The following is a 17743-nucleotide window of genomic DNA, read 5'->3' as shown; positions in this document are numbered from 1 at the left end:
CAGAAGAAAAATACTCCCACCCCCGCTCAGTTTACAGTGAGATTTTTTCCCATGAGATGGGGAAAGACCTGAAGTGAACCTGGCCTTGCTACTGTGGGAAATGATCCAGACCAATGACTAAGGGACACCCATCTCCCGGCTGGAGGGATTTGGTGATGCAGCATGAGTTTCACTGAGGGCTGATTGATGCAGGAGGGTGAGTAGCCAAGAGGGCAGGACTCTGTGCCCTACCCAGTTGTAATTTGAGTTAAGACGGACACCAAATATTGCAATACATCCATACGGATTAGTTGTCAACAGCTCACTTCTCACAATGCCTGTTATGGGTCCCAGGCTCTCCCACTTGTCTCGGCTACACTGGGCGCCAGTTGTTGTAGTCAGAGTCCAACTCAGTTGGCCTCACACAGGGCACCAATTGTTGCAGCACAAACCAGTAGGCTGCAGCAAGGCTTTTACCATTGATCACATTCTACTGTCCATACCATTTCTCTTTCCTCCAGAGCCCAGACCACATTGCTCCTCCTCCACCCAACCCTCTCTCCCACACTTCTCAGGGCTATTTAACTACTTAGTGGAACGAGCTACAGCTGCACATCACCCATGTCAATCAACCCACCGCCTTCCAGGCACGGCCACAGCTGCAGATTATCAATGCTAATCAACACACTGCCTTCATTCCTCTACACTACCCTGTCTCCACTGTCCCTGATCAGTGTAGCCTGGGACACAGGGGACACCAGGAGAGGAAGGGACAGGCCATGCATCACCCCCCTTCCCTCCATCAGCACCAGTCCCAGGTTTCACAATCCTTTCTCAAACACATTTTTCCATCAGATTCACTTTGTGGGCGATAGAAAAGCCAGATGTGGGAGAGGGCGTGTGGAGGGGGCAGTGGGGCAGGACAGCATGGGGACAGCAGCCACGGCAGGAAGAAGGGGAAAGAGGGGGGTTGGAGAGAAAGCACGTACAGAGAAAGAAACACTGTAAAAAGCAGTAAGTTCCTCTTCATATTGGCACAGCAATGTTTGCAGCATGGCTTAGCATGCCTCCTCCTGTTAAATAAATATTGTGACAGTTCTAATCCTAGTGAGCAGGGACGTAACCAGAACTTGGATTTTCACTGAGGGCAAACAGTAATGGGTATACTTTAAGTATTTCAAATAAGGCTCTAATTTAGATCTACGAAGACAGTGCTGTTTGTTAAATAAATATCAAGCTCATCTGGTACCAGGCCAGTTGTTGTGGTTAAGCAAGATATATCTAGCTAGTGGTTATTCAAGTGAATGATGGGCGAGCAAGCCCATACAGACTGCAAAATGTTTTCTAATTGGCAGAAAGAGATAAAGAGAGAAAGAGTGAGAGAAAGAAAAAGGAAAAGAAAAGGGGGGGGGGCAGGGAAGAGAAAAATAAAAGGGGGGGGAGGAAAAGGTAGCAAAAGAAGGACCTCTTTACCTTTTGTGTATACCCTCTCCAGAAACTTTGAAAGCTATCAAAGGAGACAGCTCCAGCCTGGCGAGGGAATTAGATATGATTTAATTGCTTAAAAAAAAAAAAAAAGACAAATGCTGGTTCATAACTAACATGCTACAACCATCTTATGAGAAGTTAATTGGAATACCTTACACTTTCCATATACCTTTAATGAATTAATGGGGATGCCACTCTCTATTTATATGCCAGTTAAGCTCCTTAGCAACTCCATTTACTTCTTGTATATATTATTAAACTTCAGATGGCAGTTACATAATCAATATGCTGTCCTTTCATAAATTTAATGAAGAAAATCCTATGGGTCCTTTGGAAAAGTGCAGAACAGCTCATAAAGTGTTTGTTACTTCTCTCTGTTAAATTCTCCAACCCCTTCCTGTGTGTAAACTCAGTACTTTGGGATTTGAGGTTCGGTGACTTTTTTTGTAAAATAAGAAAAGCATATGAAGGCTTGAGAACTATTATAGGGAAATGTCATTAAAAAAACCAAAACAGATGGCTTGACTTCATAAAAATATGTATTTGTATCACATGACATGTTGCATTACTTCCCTGCTGGGTCTGGTTCCATGGGATTTTCTTATTGGTGTCAGAGTTGGGCAAGTTTGTTTCTAATCAGATTTGATGTTTCCAGGGAGATCTTTGGAGTCATCAGTTAGGAGCCTGGTGAAAGATAACACCACCTATCTCAGACATGCCACCTTAAAAATAAAGTGGTGACTTTAAGATCAAGAAAACTGTAAGAGATTCAGTTAATATATACTACAGGATTAACAGTCTCTGGCTACCTATATGGAGAAATAAGGGCACTGTGGTACTAGAAATGGTATGGCTTATCAGGAAAAGAATTTGGTTGGACTGTGGAGCTTTTACCCCCTACGTATCTTATTACATCCATCAGTAATTGATATTGTTTAAAGGCCAAGCAAAACTCTAGCATATGTCCCTTTGCAGATGCTCTTTGGCCTGTGTCTAATGAACTGCTGGCCTGTGTCTGGCTTCCAGCACGAAGCTGCCCATTTCATCAAAGGCAACAACATTCTCATTGCCTGGCAGCGTAGCTGGCAGCCTGCAGAGACCAAGGACTGAATGAGATACAAAAGCTGAACTATTGTCACAGCTGAAATACACTATTGAGGAGTGAGTCAGGAACCTCACCTTACCCCTGCACCTTCTCTTCAGAAATGGCTCTCCTTCTAGACTTCTAGTTTAACACTTCGGTTTTTGAAGGAGACCTAATCATAGATTTACCCAACATTCCCCTAGCTTCTGGCCCTGTAGAGTTTGATAGCAAGTTACTGCCCTGCGAACTAATTCCTGCCTCCAGTTAGGGTTGGCCAAAAGGTCCACCATGCAGGTAGCACACTCGTATACTGCTCATGCTCCACACTATTTCCTCACCTCACATCCCATCCTTACATGTATCAGCATGTCTTTCCAGCTAGTGAGGACCCTGAGGAGAACATTCTTTGCCCCTGGTTTTGAGGCCTTCAGATGACACAGGTCTCAAAGATGATGGTGACTCAGTGAGGATAACCCAAATATCTGGCTAGTTTTTGAAGAAAGAGATAAGGCCCATCCTTCCGACCAGTTCACACAGCAGTTGCCTGTATCTTTTCTACAGAGAAGTTTCTGGCTGCATGTTCCTCCATGGACCTCTCCATGACCCGGTCTTAACACAGACCAAAAAGTCTCTTTGTCACCCCAGACAAAGAAATATTACCTAACCACCCACACCTAGGCAGTATTACTCCTTCTCCCTTCGATATCTTGGGACTCTGATAGGAAACTCATGTTTAGTGGTACCCTCTGCTCTCCTGTTCATGCGCTGAACTTCACACGTGATCTTCTTTACCAGTGGCTGCCCCAATACCTGTTTTCTCTGAAGTCCTCTCTTTTTGAGGAAGATTGGTTTCTAGCTTGAAAGCTTCTGCTTCTTGTGTCCATAGCTCATAAACAGACTGGCACCACTACTGGGGATGATCTTCAGCTTTTCTTCAACCTTTTAGAGCCTTCTCATAAACAAGGGCAAAGCCCTTCTGATCCCTCTGTGTCTCTTCTCCCCCTCTTCAACAAAAATGAGAATTAAACCTGCATCTGCTAAACTGACCAGCAGGACATGTCAAAAAAATAAATGCCCTGATCCTTGGCAGATAATGAAGAAATAGATAATGATGCAAATAATTCTCCCGTGACTGTTGCTGGGAGTTTTTTTCATCCATCTATCTCCAGCTTGTCATGTTGCCATTAGTGCTGCTCATAATACAGATGTTAACAAGGGCAAAAGGGCGATCTGTGGGTCTCCTGTAGTCACCTGCGATGTTGTCAGCCTGCAAGTTAGCTGTCAGGTGGTTTACTCCAGGGATAGTGTCCAGTCTGACATACAGAGAGAGGGCTGGAGGAAAAGTGTGAGCATAGAAGCTCAAGGAAGCAAGTGAGAATGCTTGGACCAAGGCGTTTGCATTTTCTTTTGCACTTGCCTGTCATGTACTTGCATCAATGTGGTACTCACACCTGATGCTTCAGACTCCAGCCCAGCTAAATGGTGCTGAGCCCAACTTCATGCAGCAGCTTGGCATGAGGGATGGTGCTGTCTAAACCCCAGGATGACTTTGCAGTGCAAGGGTTGGCTTTTCCCACCTGCAGACCCAACTTAGCTCTTTTAGAAGATGTGAGGCATTTAGCATAGATGGTAGGGTTGTCCCAGAACTTCCAACACAGTCCACAATCGCTAGTATAAGGGCAGGACATGTGGTAACCTCAGTGACACCTCCGTAAGGAAGTGGCCAGCACAGTCTGATGGTACCGATGTCACCAGGCTGCTCAGGCTGTCTGCCAAAGCTCAGTCCAGCTTAGACTCCTGTCCACAACAGGGAGCATTATGGGTATGTTGTCATCTCCTGGATGTGAACCACACATCAATCTCTTTTTTCCTTAGCTTTTCAATGTGTATGATGTCTGTCTTGCAGCCCTGTGCTATCTGGACACTTGGAACACGGCTCCTTTTATCAGAAGAGTTGACTCTGTCTCAAAATAACCCATGATGAAGTTCTCTCATTTGGAGCCAAAACTGAAAAAGGGACAATTGAGACACAGCCTAGAATTTCCCAAAAGTGTTTGCATCCTGTTTTTTTGTTCAACAAGCTAAAAAGGAAGCCCAGGTTTTTGTTTTGAATGCATTATGCTGCAGTCAATTTTATTTCTGTCTTACCTTTGTCAACAAAGCTTAGTACAAATGATCTCAGTTGCCTGCTAGAAATTACAGGAAGGGAAAGGGGTGTGGGAACACACAGTCATGTGGACATAATGGTGCAGAGGATGGTACCGAGTGAGAAATACCACCTTCCCTGTGGGGAGAGGGGAGAAGTGGGATGTTGCTCCACAAGCAGACAATGTGCCTGTTTTCACTATATGCAAATACATGACATGTTTCCGACGAGTGGAAAACTAAACATTTTTCCCCAAGTTTGGATTGCACTAGAAGTATACATCTCACTTCTCCAGAAACACGTGCACTGATGGGGGGTCGACACATACACAGATACTCCTTTGGTAATCATTTAGTGTACTAGACCTTGCATTAAAATCCTGGCAGAGGTCACAGGCAAAAATGAATTTGCTCAACTTGCCATAGTCATTAGTCCATACCAATTCTGGCTGAGAGTGCAAGTGAAAATGCATCTACAGTTATCCTGCTCATCATCTCTCCATACCAGCACACGGTTGTGCCATTTGGAGCAATTTATCGTGATCAGTATCCATTGCTTCAACACTACTCAGGAGAGGAGCAATGAGGTATGTTGTGGATCATGATTATGAGGGTCTTGGATGGGCCGAGATACCTACGTGTGCTCTTGAAGTGGGACGCAACACAAGTAGCTCCACAAAAAGGGAAAGCCGGCCAGAAGAGAGTAGTGGTTTAGTAATAGTGATGCAAGAAGAGCAACAAAATGGTGTTGCAGAAGGTGCTGGGTACACGAAGGAGGTGTGTATTGGTCAGCGCTTTGGAGAAAAAGCACACGCAGCATCTGGTTTTCCTGTGTGTGCTTTGGGACTGCACATTCTTCGATTTTAATGAGCCTCTTACCCACCTGCTGAACAGTCACCTTATGCCACCTGAACCTGTCATGTGTGGTGCCGGTTTGTACACATGCAGAGCACTGAAGCAGCACATCCAGGGTGAGGCAGAGTCCTGAATCATATGGCCTGGCTGCAGGATGCCCTTTTGCAAATGGCAGAGGAAATCAGCCCTCAAAAACAACCCCCTTCCAAGCCTGCTGTTCACTTGGCTACAACGTTTGCCATTGCCTGGCTGTAGATTACAGGTTCAGCAGCATGCTAAACAGCCAACATTATGTTTCTGCCAAGGAACAAGGCTCCCGACTACTGAAAACTCCCAGGGGCCCACTGGAGCTGTTGCTAAGCACAAGGGAAACCTGGTTAGCAAAGTCAACTCCATGCTTTTCCGAGTGTGCCTCAAATTTTCTGCTCTACCAGTCCCTCTGCTTTTGGACACTATCCTCACGATGCAGAAGGCGCTTTCTAACAGGCATGAGGATGCCATGCCAAGTCTATCTCAGCAAACAATGGCCTTTATGAAGTGCTGCTGCTTTTGGATGCTGTCGGAGCACATCTTCATGATGATTTTAAGAAACTGGGTCAAAGTTTCCATTCTTTCTACCGTCAGCTAGTTGGACATCCGGCAAAATACCAAAATGCTGGACAATCAATCGTATCAGATGCACATCCTGAATCAGCCCCTGCTGACTTAAGAAACCCGGATGCATTGTACATAAAATCTCCACTTCTGCCAAACCACACAACACGTAGGGGCAAGACACGTCCTAGTCAAAAAAGGCTGGGATCTGTGTTGACGTTCTGCATGACTTCTGCAATATCACACAGTGCGGAAGAGGCATCAAAAGCTGCCTCTGAAGGGATAACTGGGCATAAACCTGTCAGGAAAATTAAAGGGCTGTAGACCCCTGCACCAATATATAAGCCATGCTAGTTGTATTATGGAAGGCCCTAAATAATGGCATCCTTTTTAGCTACTTTCTGTTTCTGGACTGCATCTGGCCCTGCTTTATTTAAACCATTATATATGGATGTATTTAAGGAACAGGATTTATTGAAGAAAACTGGCAGTGTTTTGAGCTTTGCTTTCCAGGCAGTGTTCTGGGTTTCCTTAATCACTGAGGGTTGATCTGACTGTCCATAAAAGAAAAGGGTTGTCTCTGTTTTAGCTTTGCTGCTAAAAAGCTAACAAAAAATGTGTTCAGGCTACAATCCAAGGCAATAGTGAGCTCTGTCTTAGACAGAAATACATGGTGAGTTACACCATCCCTTGAGTGTCTTTGGTGACATCTCTGGAAGAAAAGAAATCCTCAGAGAGTAGCAGAACCATGATCACTGTTAATTAAAGCACCTCGAAAGAAAGTCTTGATTTTCTAGAGGACAGCCTTGAAAATTTTCCAGGTAAATGTGACCAGGAGCAGTTTCAACTTGATTCTCATGCAAACTCAACTGGAAATGATTACAGCCAAATAATAGCATTAAAGTGGAAGGAAATTACTGCATTGATTGCTTGACCTGAAGAACAATAATGGTCCTTGTCTATTAGAACTGATTTTCCATAACATTAGTGTTACACAGAAAAGTTCAGATTAAAACCAGGAAGCTGAAAGTAAGATTGAGAATTAGCACACTGCGACAGTGAGGGCTCCAGACCCTTTGCACAAAAACAATCCATGTGAGCAAGGGTGGTAATGTCTTTGCAAGAGGCAGAAATGTTATCTGCATCCCCAAATATGTGTGTGTTCAATGGAGAGGCTTTTAGGCCAGCTGTGGGACAGGAGGAACGGGTTCCCAACAGGGAAGCCAACCTTCGACTGAGAAAGATGCTGCCTAAAAGAATCAAAATAATCTTTCTGCCTCCTGCCCCCCACCCTGCCCCTGGAAAAAAAAAAAAAAAGTGCAAAACCCACCTCATTTTTTTATTCGTGGAAAACAGGCATTTTAGAGGGAATAGTTTTACATAGGAATTGTTCTGTGCAAGCTGTTGGTTTGCATTTTGTTGTGACCTGCTTAGAGGTAATGCCTTGCGATATGCCCTGCAGTGTTATTCCTAGTTTAGTCTAGATCTGTTTTCAGGGAAATGTGCCCCAGCTGGAAGGGACCTTAAGAAAAGCAGGAATGAGAGAATTCAGCTCCCAACTGAAAAGTAATTATTGCTGGTTTTTCCCCCATACTCTTCAGTGAGTGCTGGTGATTCAAACACCAGCAGCTGGCACAGAGATACAAGGTTTCAGTCCTTGCCTTCCCTAATACTGGCGTTGCTTTCCCCTCCTGTCTCCTGTATCCTCAGAGGAAATTGTGTAAAGGACCAGTTTTAGCCTCATAGCTGCTTAGAAGTCACTACTAAGCAACAGCACTGCTCATTTGTATGAATGAAGGGTAGGGGAGTGTTGGTCACATCCCAAAGACTAAGCAGGACTGCTTGATGCCCTGAAGGGAAACAAATTGTTGATTAAAATCCAGTTCCTGTTTGGCAGGCAGGAACTACAAACATGATGATAAGGACAACTCCTGGGTGGCAGTCTCCGCCAAGGAAAGATTACTCCAAAAAAGACTTTTTTTTTTTTTTTTTTAATCCCTAGAAAAGATATTGGCAGGCTACTGGCAGGATAGCTTTTCTGCGTGTGTTCAATGTAAGATGTTTACTCTGGGGAGACCTGCCCCATGGTGAAGATGAGATTCAGCCCAGGATCAGTGTCAGACCAGTAGCTGGACTGGGTTCCTCAGGAGACCAGCTCCTCAGTTTAATCTTCCAGTGTACAGCTCTTTCCCTGCTTAGACTTTCCTCTTCAGTTCATCATCTATAATGTTCCTTATCTAATGAGGAGTTAGAGGACAAATACATTGAAGAAGTCCATCAGTGTTGGGTTATCTGAGCGTGTCCACTGCAGATGCCCCACAGTCCCAGCAGAGCACATGTTGTCAGGGAATTAGCCTCTAGCTTGCCTGCTTTTGTACCCACATCATGGGTTGACCATAACTAGGATCAAACTGTACGCTGCCATGTAGCAGGAGCATATGCTCTGTGGGAAGGTCCTTTGCTGTGCCCCATAGCTGCAGCCATCTGAAACCGCTTTTCATCCATGGGCCACGGATCTGCTGAGAAAACACACACTGTCTATAGGTTTCTACATCAGCTGGGAGCCTGGGGAAGATGCTTCAAATCAGAAATGTTTCAAGGGGCTCTAAGGTACATAGGTGTCCGGTCTCTGCATGCAGTCTGCCCACATCATTGCTTGGGAGGGCGGTGGGGACAGGCAGCTACTGCTGTGCTCAGAAGCTGTTCGTGATGTGCTGCCTCGCTCTACATTCGCTCTTCCTTGCAGTAAAGAAAGGGTGGGCATTCATTACTGTGCTGGCACTCAGGTCTTGGAGAAATCATTAATAACAGGTTCCTGAACTTTGTGTAAATAATTTTTACTGCTGCTGTGGGGTTTTTTTCCTCCCTTTTTAAATCCCTTGTCTGCAGTGCTGTGTGCACCAGCAGATTGCAGGGGTGGGTCCCGACAGCTGGCGTGCTTCAGATCTCATGTGCCAACTGCACGCCTCAAGTCCCCACGTGCCATGCAGCCACCCTCCTTCCTGGTCTCTCTGCTGCTGACTCTTGCTTGAGCTGTTATTTGTGTCTTCAGCGCACAGCTGGTTGGTTTTGAACAGAGGGGTGGGAGGGGAGGATGGAAGGGGCAGTGCAGCCACAGAGCTGGCAGTCCATCACTCCTCCAGGATGCATGGCCTGAGTGAAAACAGGGAAATTAATAAGATGCACCGTGTTGAAAGCTGCTCTTTTTTGTCTGGGCACTGTTTGTCACAGGAAGCATCTTCTCTTCAGCCTCTCATGGGGAGCTTGTAGCACAAAGCCTGCATTCAAAAGGTTTTGTTCTCCTGCCATGCCAGTGTGACAAGGCCACGTGTGTTGGGATGAACGCAACTGGATTGCAGATCTCTAAGGAGGACGTGTGCGACTTCGAGAACTGACTGGTGCTTTTGTCAGACAAATACAACACAAGGTGGGTGGGGATGTCTTCAATTTGCAGCAGTGGGTTGACTGACCATGCACCTCTTTCATCCACCTGTTTGAGAACGCTTGCATGAAGGGTACAGCAAAGAGGTACTTGCACCTAAATATGAGTACCCAGAACGCTCCTCTTATGCTGGGGCTGGTTCAGCTTTTGGAAAATGAAGTTTTCTTTCTACAGATAAAATGAATATCATGAGACTTCATTGGCCAGTAACACACTGTGAATTACAAGACAGCTGTATCCTCAGGGTGGCCTATAAGCTGAAATATGCTTCCATAAAATGCTCATCCTTTACAATTAAAGCACAAAATGGTACAAGCCAAATAACTATCCACAAACAATTTGTGAACACACACATACACACAAATGCTTAATGATTTGTTACAGAAGCATGTAAAAAACAGAAGAGGCAAGCAAGTTCCCCAGAAAATAGTTGAAATCAACACTTTTTATTCTGTTTCAAGTTTTCTTGACAGCATGATTCCCCCTTTATAACACCGCCCCTCTTTTGTGCTGAGCTCCTTGGGACCCTGGCTGATCCTTCTATGCCACCACCTCTCTCTCTCAGAGGGGTGAAGATGCTGCACTTGTGTGGGGTCCCAAGCTGCTGCCCATAAACCTCAGGGAGAAAGCTGGTGGAGGAACACATTACACACTTGAGGGGCCACTGGCTTCCACGCCAGAGCACATAAACAGCAATTCATGAGTCAACAAGGATGTTCTCGAAGCTCATAAAAGCCTGAAGTGCTCTTAATATCATCCCCATGCAGCTGGGTGAGACCTTCAGTGTGGAATAGAGCCAAAAGATAGAAATTTCAGCCCTCATCTGCAGTGACAGCTCAGGAAGAAAGAAAGCACTGAGAGAGAAAGAGAGAAGCAAGGGAGAAAGAAAAGGCAAAAGGGTAGAAGTGGAAGGGAAGCCCCCTAGGACTTCTTTAATGGGGCAGAATATTAATAATACTAACCATTCTGGCTGTGAAAGGCTACCAGTTAACAATCACACAAGCCAATAGTCACTGCCCACCATGCAGTTGACAAACATGCCTGCCAGTCCTGGTGCTGAGTCCCTTCAGACACCAAAGAGTAACAGTATTACTGAGCCTGACTTGCTTTCGATTTGTGCAGCTTCTGCACAGGAAAACACTATCCCATCGCTCCGTGTTCCTGTACCACTTTTGATAATGCATTAACATGCGCCGGTCTCATCTACTTTAAACCATTTTTTCAATCAAAGGTCGTGGGGCAGAAGACCCCAAGCAAAAAAAGCAGGAGCCTGGAGAAAAATTTCCATCGTCTCCATCCTTATGTAACAGTTCCTTGCAACAATGGGTAACTGAGGTCTGTCCTCCACTCCCCACCCCAGGCAGGAGATTGATGACTGCATTTGAGTTTGCTGTTTCTTCTGTACTCCCTCCCCACACCTCAGTAACTCTCCTTATTTTTATACTAAACCGTTGGCAAATACATAAATATCTCCTGTCACTAGGAAGCTGTGTCCATTCTGTTCCGTCTGCAAACACTGCTATCCCCTCCTCGCCCCCTGCAATGCACCGCTTTCATGGGCCCTGGGGGAGAAGCTGGGAGTCACAACTTATAAATCCCCATCATGTCAGGCAAATGCTTTCACATCATTCAAAAGGGAAATCTGCTTCCCCAAAATAAATAACAGGATGTGAAGATAGGCCATGGGTAAGACAATGGGGACACTTGTAAATCATTATGCACTGGAAATCAGGCTGGGGGATTTGGAAATCCTGGATCGGTTCCTAAAGGAGGCAACACAGATAAGTTTATGCACATGAGAACACCACCGCTCTTCTGCCTTCTCCATTCTCAGCAGCTAAAATCTTTACAGAAACTGTATGTGTAGTCAGTGAGAGGAATGGTGGTGTAAAATACAGGATTCAGTGTGAGGTGAGGAACGAGAGGCTCTGGAGGAACATGGCTTTGGAGAGACACAGAGGGTCTTGAGGGAGAGCTGTCATCAATGGCTGCTTCCCATGGTGCCAAGTTTAGTGCATGGACTGGCAAGCATGTGACTCATGTCATGAGAAGGAAAGAAGTCATTGGGGGCGGGGGGGGTCATACAGTTAAAAAACAAAGGAGTTTTGCTCATCATCATAGCTAGTACATCTCCCAGATCTGGTCATAGCTTTCTCATCATCTTTACTACTGCATCATACACTCCCACTCATACCTCTTCACCTCCAGCCCTTTTCTTGCTAGATGAGGTGATGGCGGCATTAAAAATATGGCTGTTTTCTCACAGTGTGGGGACACACCATCCAGCCACCTAGATCTGACCCGACACAGTGACAGAAAAGCTACAGCAAACCCAGTCACTGAGAGGAAGAGAGGTGGTAAGATGTGGTTGGCAAACTGCAGAGGGAACCAGGGTGGCCAGCTGGGCTTGGTACTTGGTAGCAATGACAACTGGGAGCTCTGTAAGCCTCAAACCAGATCTAGTCATCTTTTACAAGACTGGATAAAAGCCTTATAAGGTGGGCTGGGCATTTCTCTGTGAAGAGGCCTTGAATCCACTTCCATTCTTTCTTTGTCCCTCCTCTTCTATTGCAGCAGTTAAAAGAGGACCCTGGATAGAAAACTGTGTGTTACAAAGCAACCTCTGTGTATTGCCTAAAGCAATCAGCCAGCAGCTTCCCTTTGTGAGGAGGGAAGTGGTTTTTTTTTCTTTTTCTCCCACATGCAATCACCTCTTTCAGTATTTTCTCTTCCATTTTGAGCTGTGCCCCTCCTTGCCTCCCCAAACAGCCTGTGTCACAGAAGCCACAAGTAATGGAGAGGGAAGGGTGAAAGTCCTGGGTTCCTACCGAGGACAAGGAGAGCAGGGTGGCAGGGCTGGCATGCTCCACTTCATGGTGCTTTACGATGGAGTTAAAGCTTATGCTTAAGTACCCCTTAGCTTTAGCAGGGAAAGCAGCCTTGGGAATAACACATCAGTTTTAACTCCCTGTTCTCAGTGGCTCTTCCTTCTCACAGTCTGACTCTGGCTTTGCTCCTTGCAAAGCTGCCACTCCTCACAGCACTTGTCCTGTGGGTGTACTCAGAGGCTCTAATCAGGATTTAAGGCCTTTGCAGTCTTAGGCATGGAACAGACAGAACAAAGAAGACTGCCTTTGCCCTGGAGATTTTAGCACTGGAAGGTGAGTTATAGCTGGCAGTAGTGAAATCAAGTTGTCCTACCAGTATTACCCCCTGGGCAACCCATTCCCCATCCCTCACATGTTGGAAGATGATGCCCTGGATGACTGAGAAGTGAAGAGCAATACCTCTTTCCTCCCAAGATCCTCTTGCATTTGTCAACCTTGCGGCAAAGCTGGATATGACAGACACCCTTCCCTGTCCCTCAGGAGTTACGCTGCAGCTTCCACCTTGCTCCTTGGGATCCCCAGCCCTCGCTCAGCCCGCATGCCGAGGCCACAAGCAATCCCGGGGGTCTTTTTTTTGTCATCTGCAAGGATCATGCGTTCTCAGAGATGGGCAGGTGGTAGATTTTGTTGCGTGTGTGATCTTGCACGTGGGCACTAAGCGAACGTAACATGAGTTTTTTGAGACATCACAAAAATAAACCCAGATAGCATTAAATAAACGGTGTTGGAGGGAGGTTAAGCATGGCTTATCCACACTCCCTACAGTGAACAGTGGGAGAGGACTGGAAACAAAACCCAGTTGTCCTTCACCATCTCACTCATCTTGCTAGTAGCACTTGCTGCCTTGCTTGTGGATGTCCTCCCTCGGCCCCACCATGGGGAAGTCAGAAAGAAATGTATTTGTAATGTCCAGCGTCTCTTTGTCTTGAGCAGGGAATTAGGGGTAGGTGCACCCCCGAGCAGTGTTTCTGCCAGGGTGAGCTGTGGGCATGCTATTTCTGTTTCCTTTTGTGTTGGAACTTGGGGGTAGGGAACCGGAGAGGAGGAGAAGAAAATGTTCTATTTTTCAAGCAGTCTTGGGGAGTGTGGTGGAAAAAGGACAGTTCTCTCTTCACTGAGAAATTTGCTCAGGGGGGGCTGCCTGTCCTTGTCTCCTAAATGTATATGGTGCCCTGGGGGAGTGTCTGGTTTTGATTAGATAGTGTCCTGTGGAGGGTTCCTGATTCTGGGCTGTATGACTGTGAAAGGAAAGCATGTGACTCCTTCCCTCCCCTGTGAACCGTGAATGAATAGCACCTCTGCCCAGGCAGGAAAGAGGGGCCCTCAGGGCAGCTGGGAACGTGCATTTATTATAAAGCAACGAAGTAGCAAAGATACCAGGAGACAGAAAGGTTTTCTCAGTTTGTTTTGCTATTTCAATTCTGCCACTCGCCCCCCTTCAAATGGGGGAATACTGCATGCCCGTGGGAAGGTTCCCGGAGCAGCAGGTTCGCTAGTAAGATATGCTCCCTGGAGACAGTATTGTGCATTAGGGTTCAGTTTGGGACTGCAGGAGATCCATGGGGTCCCAGAGGGAGAACCCCACATTTCGCACTCCCAGACGTGGCCCCTGCTCAGGTGTGGGGGAGGTCTGCCGCTCTGAGGCTGGGGATCCTGCAAACAAGAGCAAGGAAAAACCAGCAGGGATGCCATCTTCAGCCTCATTCAAGTTACTCACAGAACTAAAAGAGCCAAGCCCTGGACTGGCAGATAATCTCCCTGAGAGTGGTCACTGGAAACCATGCCTAGGACTTGGAAAAATCAAGCCCTGACTTGTTCTTGCCTTATGCCATCAACAAAGGTTGTGCAACTGGGAAGAGAATCATTTGCTTCTGCGCTCTGTGGAGCTGAGGTTATGAGTAAACACTTGTTTTTACTGGGAATAGGGACCAAACACGACTTAGAAATAAACAGGAATTAGCACTTGCAGTTAGATGCCATTTTTAACAAGGTCATGCTATTAACAAAGATGGTGTATCAGTAGTGATTTAGCTACATGTTGATAAACAAGCCTACATTTCTAGACCTATAGGCACCATTTCAACACTGTCCATTTTTATTCAAGGAGTTCAAGCTTGCAAGAAAGATGAGGGATTGAAGAACAAGTAAGGGCACTCTCCCAGACACATAAACCGTTTTGTTTTTTATTCTGTAGGAAGCAAAGATTTCCTCTGTGTGGCTTTGTATCTGTGTATGTTCCTATCTGATGCGTTCACCTTGAGGAGTTTTTGCACAGGGTAACACTGACACTCATTAGCCGAGTGGGTGAGTGGAGGAGTTATCTCTCCAGGGATGCCCTAAGGGAGGACAGACTCTCTCTAAAGTGAACTTCCCCTCTTTTTGAGGAATTTTGCAAGGCTAGTAAAACACCTGAAGGCCTGGCTGACTCTTCTGGATAGAGACTATGGAGCAGATCTGCAGCTGAAGCATTGTAATTCATCTGCAAGGAAGAACCTGACTGATTGTTGCTCTGGTGACTGTCATGATAACTATGCAAATACATTTTTCCCTCCCTCTCCCCAAGTTCTGTGCCCTTCGACAGTCCCTAAGGACTTCCCTTATTTAAGTTCAGCTGCTTTTTCGTCTGCATGAGTCACTGCACTGGATGACAAGGTGAGAGAAAAAGAGTGTGAGAGCACAACCTGTCAGGCAAGAAAGGAGGCCTCAGTCCTCTGAAAGATGCTTGTTTCTGAGCCCATCGCCAAGACCCTTCTTAAAAGACACAGCACAGATAAGATGCTGCCTGGTAACTTCCCTGAAGATGTCCCTCAGGCTGCTGTAAGATGCGTGTGGGCTCAGTGGGTTTCCCACAGAGGTGCAGGCACCTGCTGCCAGATTTAATTTTTTTCACAGTGAACTCTGCAAACCAGGGGGAACAGGCGCTCCCCATTGTTTCTGAGAGAGGAACAAGGGAGCACCAAATGAGGGGAGAATTCAGCAGGCACAGAGTGAGCGCAAAGGTGGTAGTCTCAGTCCAGCGTGTGGATAAGCTGTGGAGATCCTTCCCACAGGAAATTCTGAATACATAAAGTCTGAGTATGTTCAGGGAGGGAACGAGCATGTTCATGGAAGAGGAGTCCACCTGGGTTATTAACCAGGAAGACATTGCATCTCTGGCTCAATACATCCCTGAGCCACAAAAAGCTGGAGGACAGGAGATTATTTGGATATGTATCACTGTATCCCTGCTCAATCCCTGTATTAATTTCTATGTTCTCCTTGGAGGGTGGCAGTAGTAAACAAGCCCAGCACCAGGAAGAAGTGCTCAGCACTTGCAGGACAGAGCTCGAAACTGAAAATGCCTCAAGCCTGGGCTAGGTAGCCCTGGGGATCTTCTGCTTCAGGAAATCCAAGGTTTGAGTCTTATGAATGGGCAGAAGAGGTATTTGCAAATACCCGGAGCCTTTATGTGATAAATATTACCTCAAATTAGTTGGCCAGATTAAAGAAGACGTAGACAGATAGCTGATATTACCTCTGAATGTAGCAGGCAGAGCTGGAATCATTAAAATAAATGTCCTCCCAAGATTCCAGCTTTATTTATTATTATCATTATCAGTATTATTACAGTGTCTAAATGTATCCTGGGCTCCAGGGTACCACAGAGAATGATAACCCTGCCAAAATGCCCATCCATACTACTGGCTGGAAACGGATAGGGTGGAGAGGAGCTGCAGCAAGCAAAGAGGGCAGGCTGCAAGAGACAGCCTAGTGCCAGTGCTAAAATAAGCACTGCTGTCCCCAGGTGGACATCAGTCACAGGTTGTACCTGCCAGCACTCAGGGCACAGAATCGCAGCATGGTCAAAGTTGGAAGGGAATTCTGGAGACCATCTAGTCCAACCCCCTGCTAAAGCAGGTTGCACAGAGTCACATCAAGGCATGTTTTGAGTATCTCCAGAAAAGGAGATTCCACAGCCTCCCTGGGAAGCCTGTTCCAGTGTTTGGTCACCCTCAGAGTAAAGAAATTTTTCCTCAGCTCAGATGGAACTGCCTGTGTTGCGGTTGCCTGTTGCCCCTTGTCCTGTTGCTGGGTGATACTGAAAAAAGCCTGGCCCCATCCTCTTGGCACTCACCCTTAAGATATTTGTAGGCATTGATAAGATCCTCTCTTCTTCTCCAGGTTAACCAGGCCCAGCTCTCAGCCCTTCCTCATAAGGGAGATGCTCCAGTCCCTTAATCATTTTGCAGCCCTATGCTGGACCCTCTCCTGTTCCCTGTCTCTCTTGAAGTGGGGAGCCCAGAATCCAATGGCACAATTCAATGGCAACTGCAGCGTCCTCCACTTCAGGAGGATGGTGCTCACTGATTTCTACCAGTATGCACAACCTCTTAATGCAAGGAGGAAGTAAAAGCTGTGCAGGCTGGCATGCCTTGGTGCACACATGGTCCAGGCATAAAGATATCTAAAACCCAACTCCAAATTAAAGATTTGTCCACTCTTGTTCTCTATGGGGCCTCCTCTCCTGTCAGAGCATTAATGCAAAATAAAAGGGGAAGGGATAGTGTGGGAAGTCTCACAATTCCCATCCATCTTCTCTGCAACAAACAGTGAGGCAGGTGTTACAGAAAAAGATGCTTTCCAATTTAGTTATAATAATGTTGCGTCAATCACCAAAATGCTAAGCTGTGTGTAATGATTTCCGTATGAAAAACATGTATCCTTTATAATGTGTACTTGTGTACCTACTTGATAATATGCATTTCTATTGATCTATATACATAATTATGTTACTATAAAACCCTTAAACATATGCCTGCAATCTTATTAAAACAAAGTAACTGACTTGAAAACTGAGCTAATTCAACCTGGAACCTGTGGAGAGGAAAAAAACAGAGTCCCCCCTCCCAGTCCCTTTAATTATGCTTGAAAGATCAAAAATTCCCCAAAATGTTAAAAGCTGAGTAGAAAAATAGGGCAAAATAGGAAGAATTGTTTTACACCAGATTATTTGTTGACTCTTTTCCAGTAGGCATTGGCTGATATTAAAGCACATCTAATGGCGTCTAAAAAATTCTGCAAAGCTTTCTCCTTAATCCCTGGGCTTCTTCTGGATCTTCTGTCTTCTGCAGTGCTCCTGCTTTATTAATAAGACTGTCACAATTACAGGGCTGGCTGCAGACTTCTCCGCAGACTTTCTGAGCAGATCCCTCCCAGCAAAGCCCCAATGTTTTTCTCTCTGCCCAAGTTGCCACTACCTGGTTCTCCCTCCCTCACTCCGATAGTACC

This window comes from Falco biarmicus, chromosome 4, assembly GCF_023638135.1.
Source record: "Falco biarmicus isolate bFalBia1 chromosome 4, bFalBia1.pri, whole genome shotgun sequence".
Lineage (NCBI taxonomy): Eukaryota > Metazoa > Chordata > Aves > Falconiformes > Falconidae > Falco > Falco biarmicus.
This window is presented reverse-complemented; position numbering follows the sequence as displayed.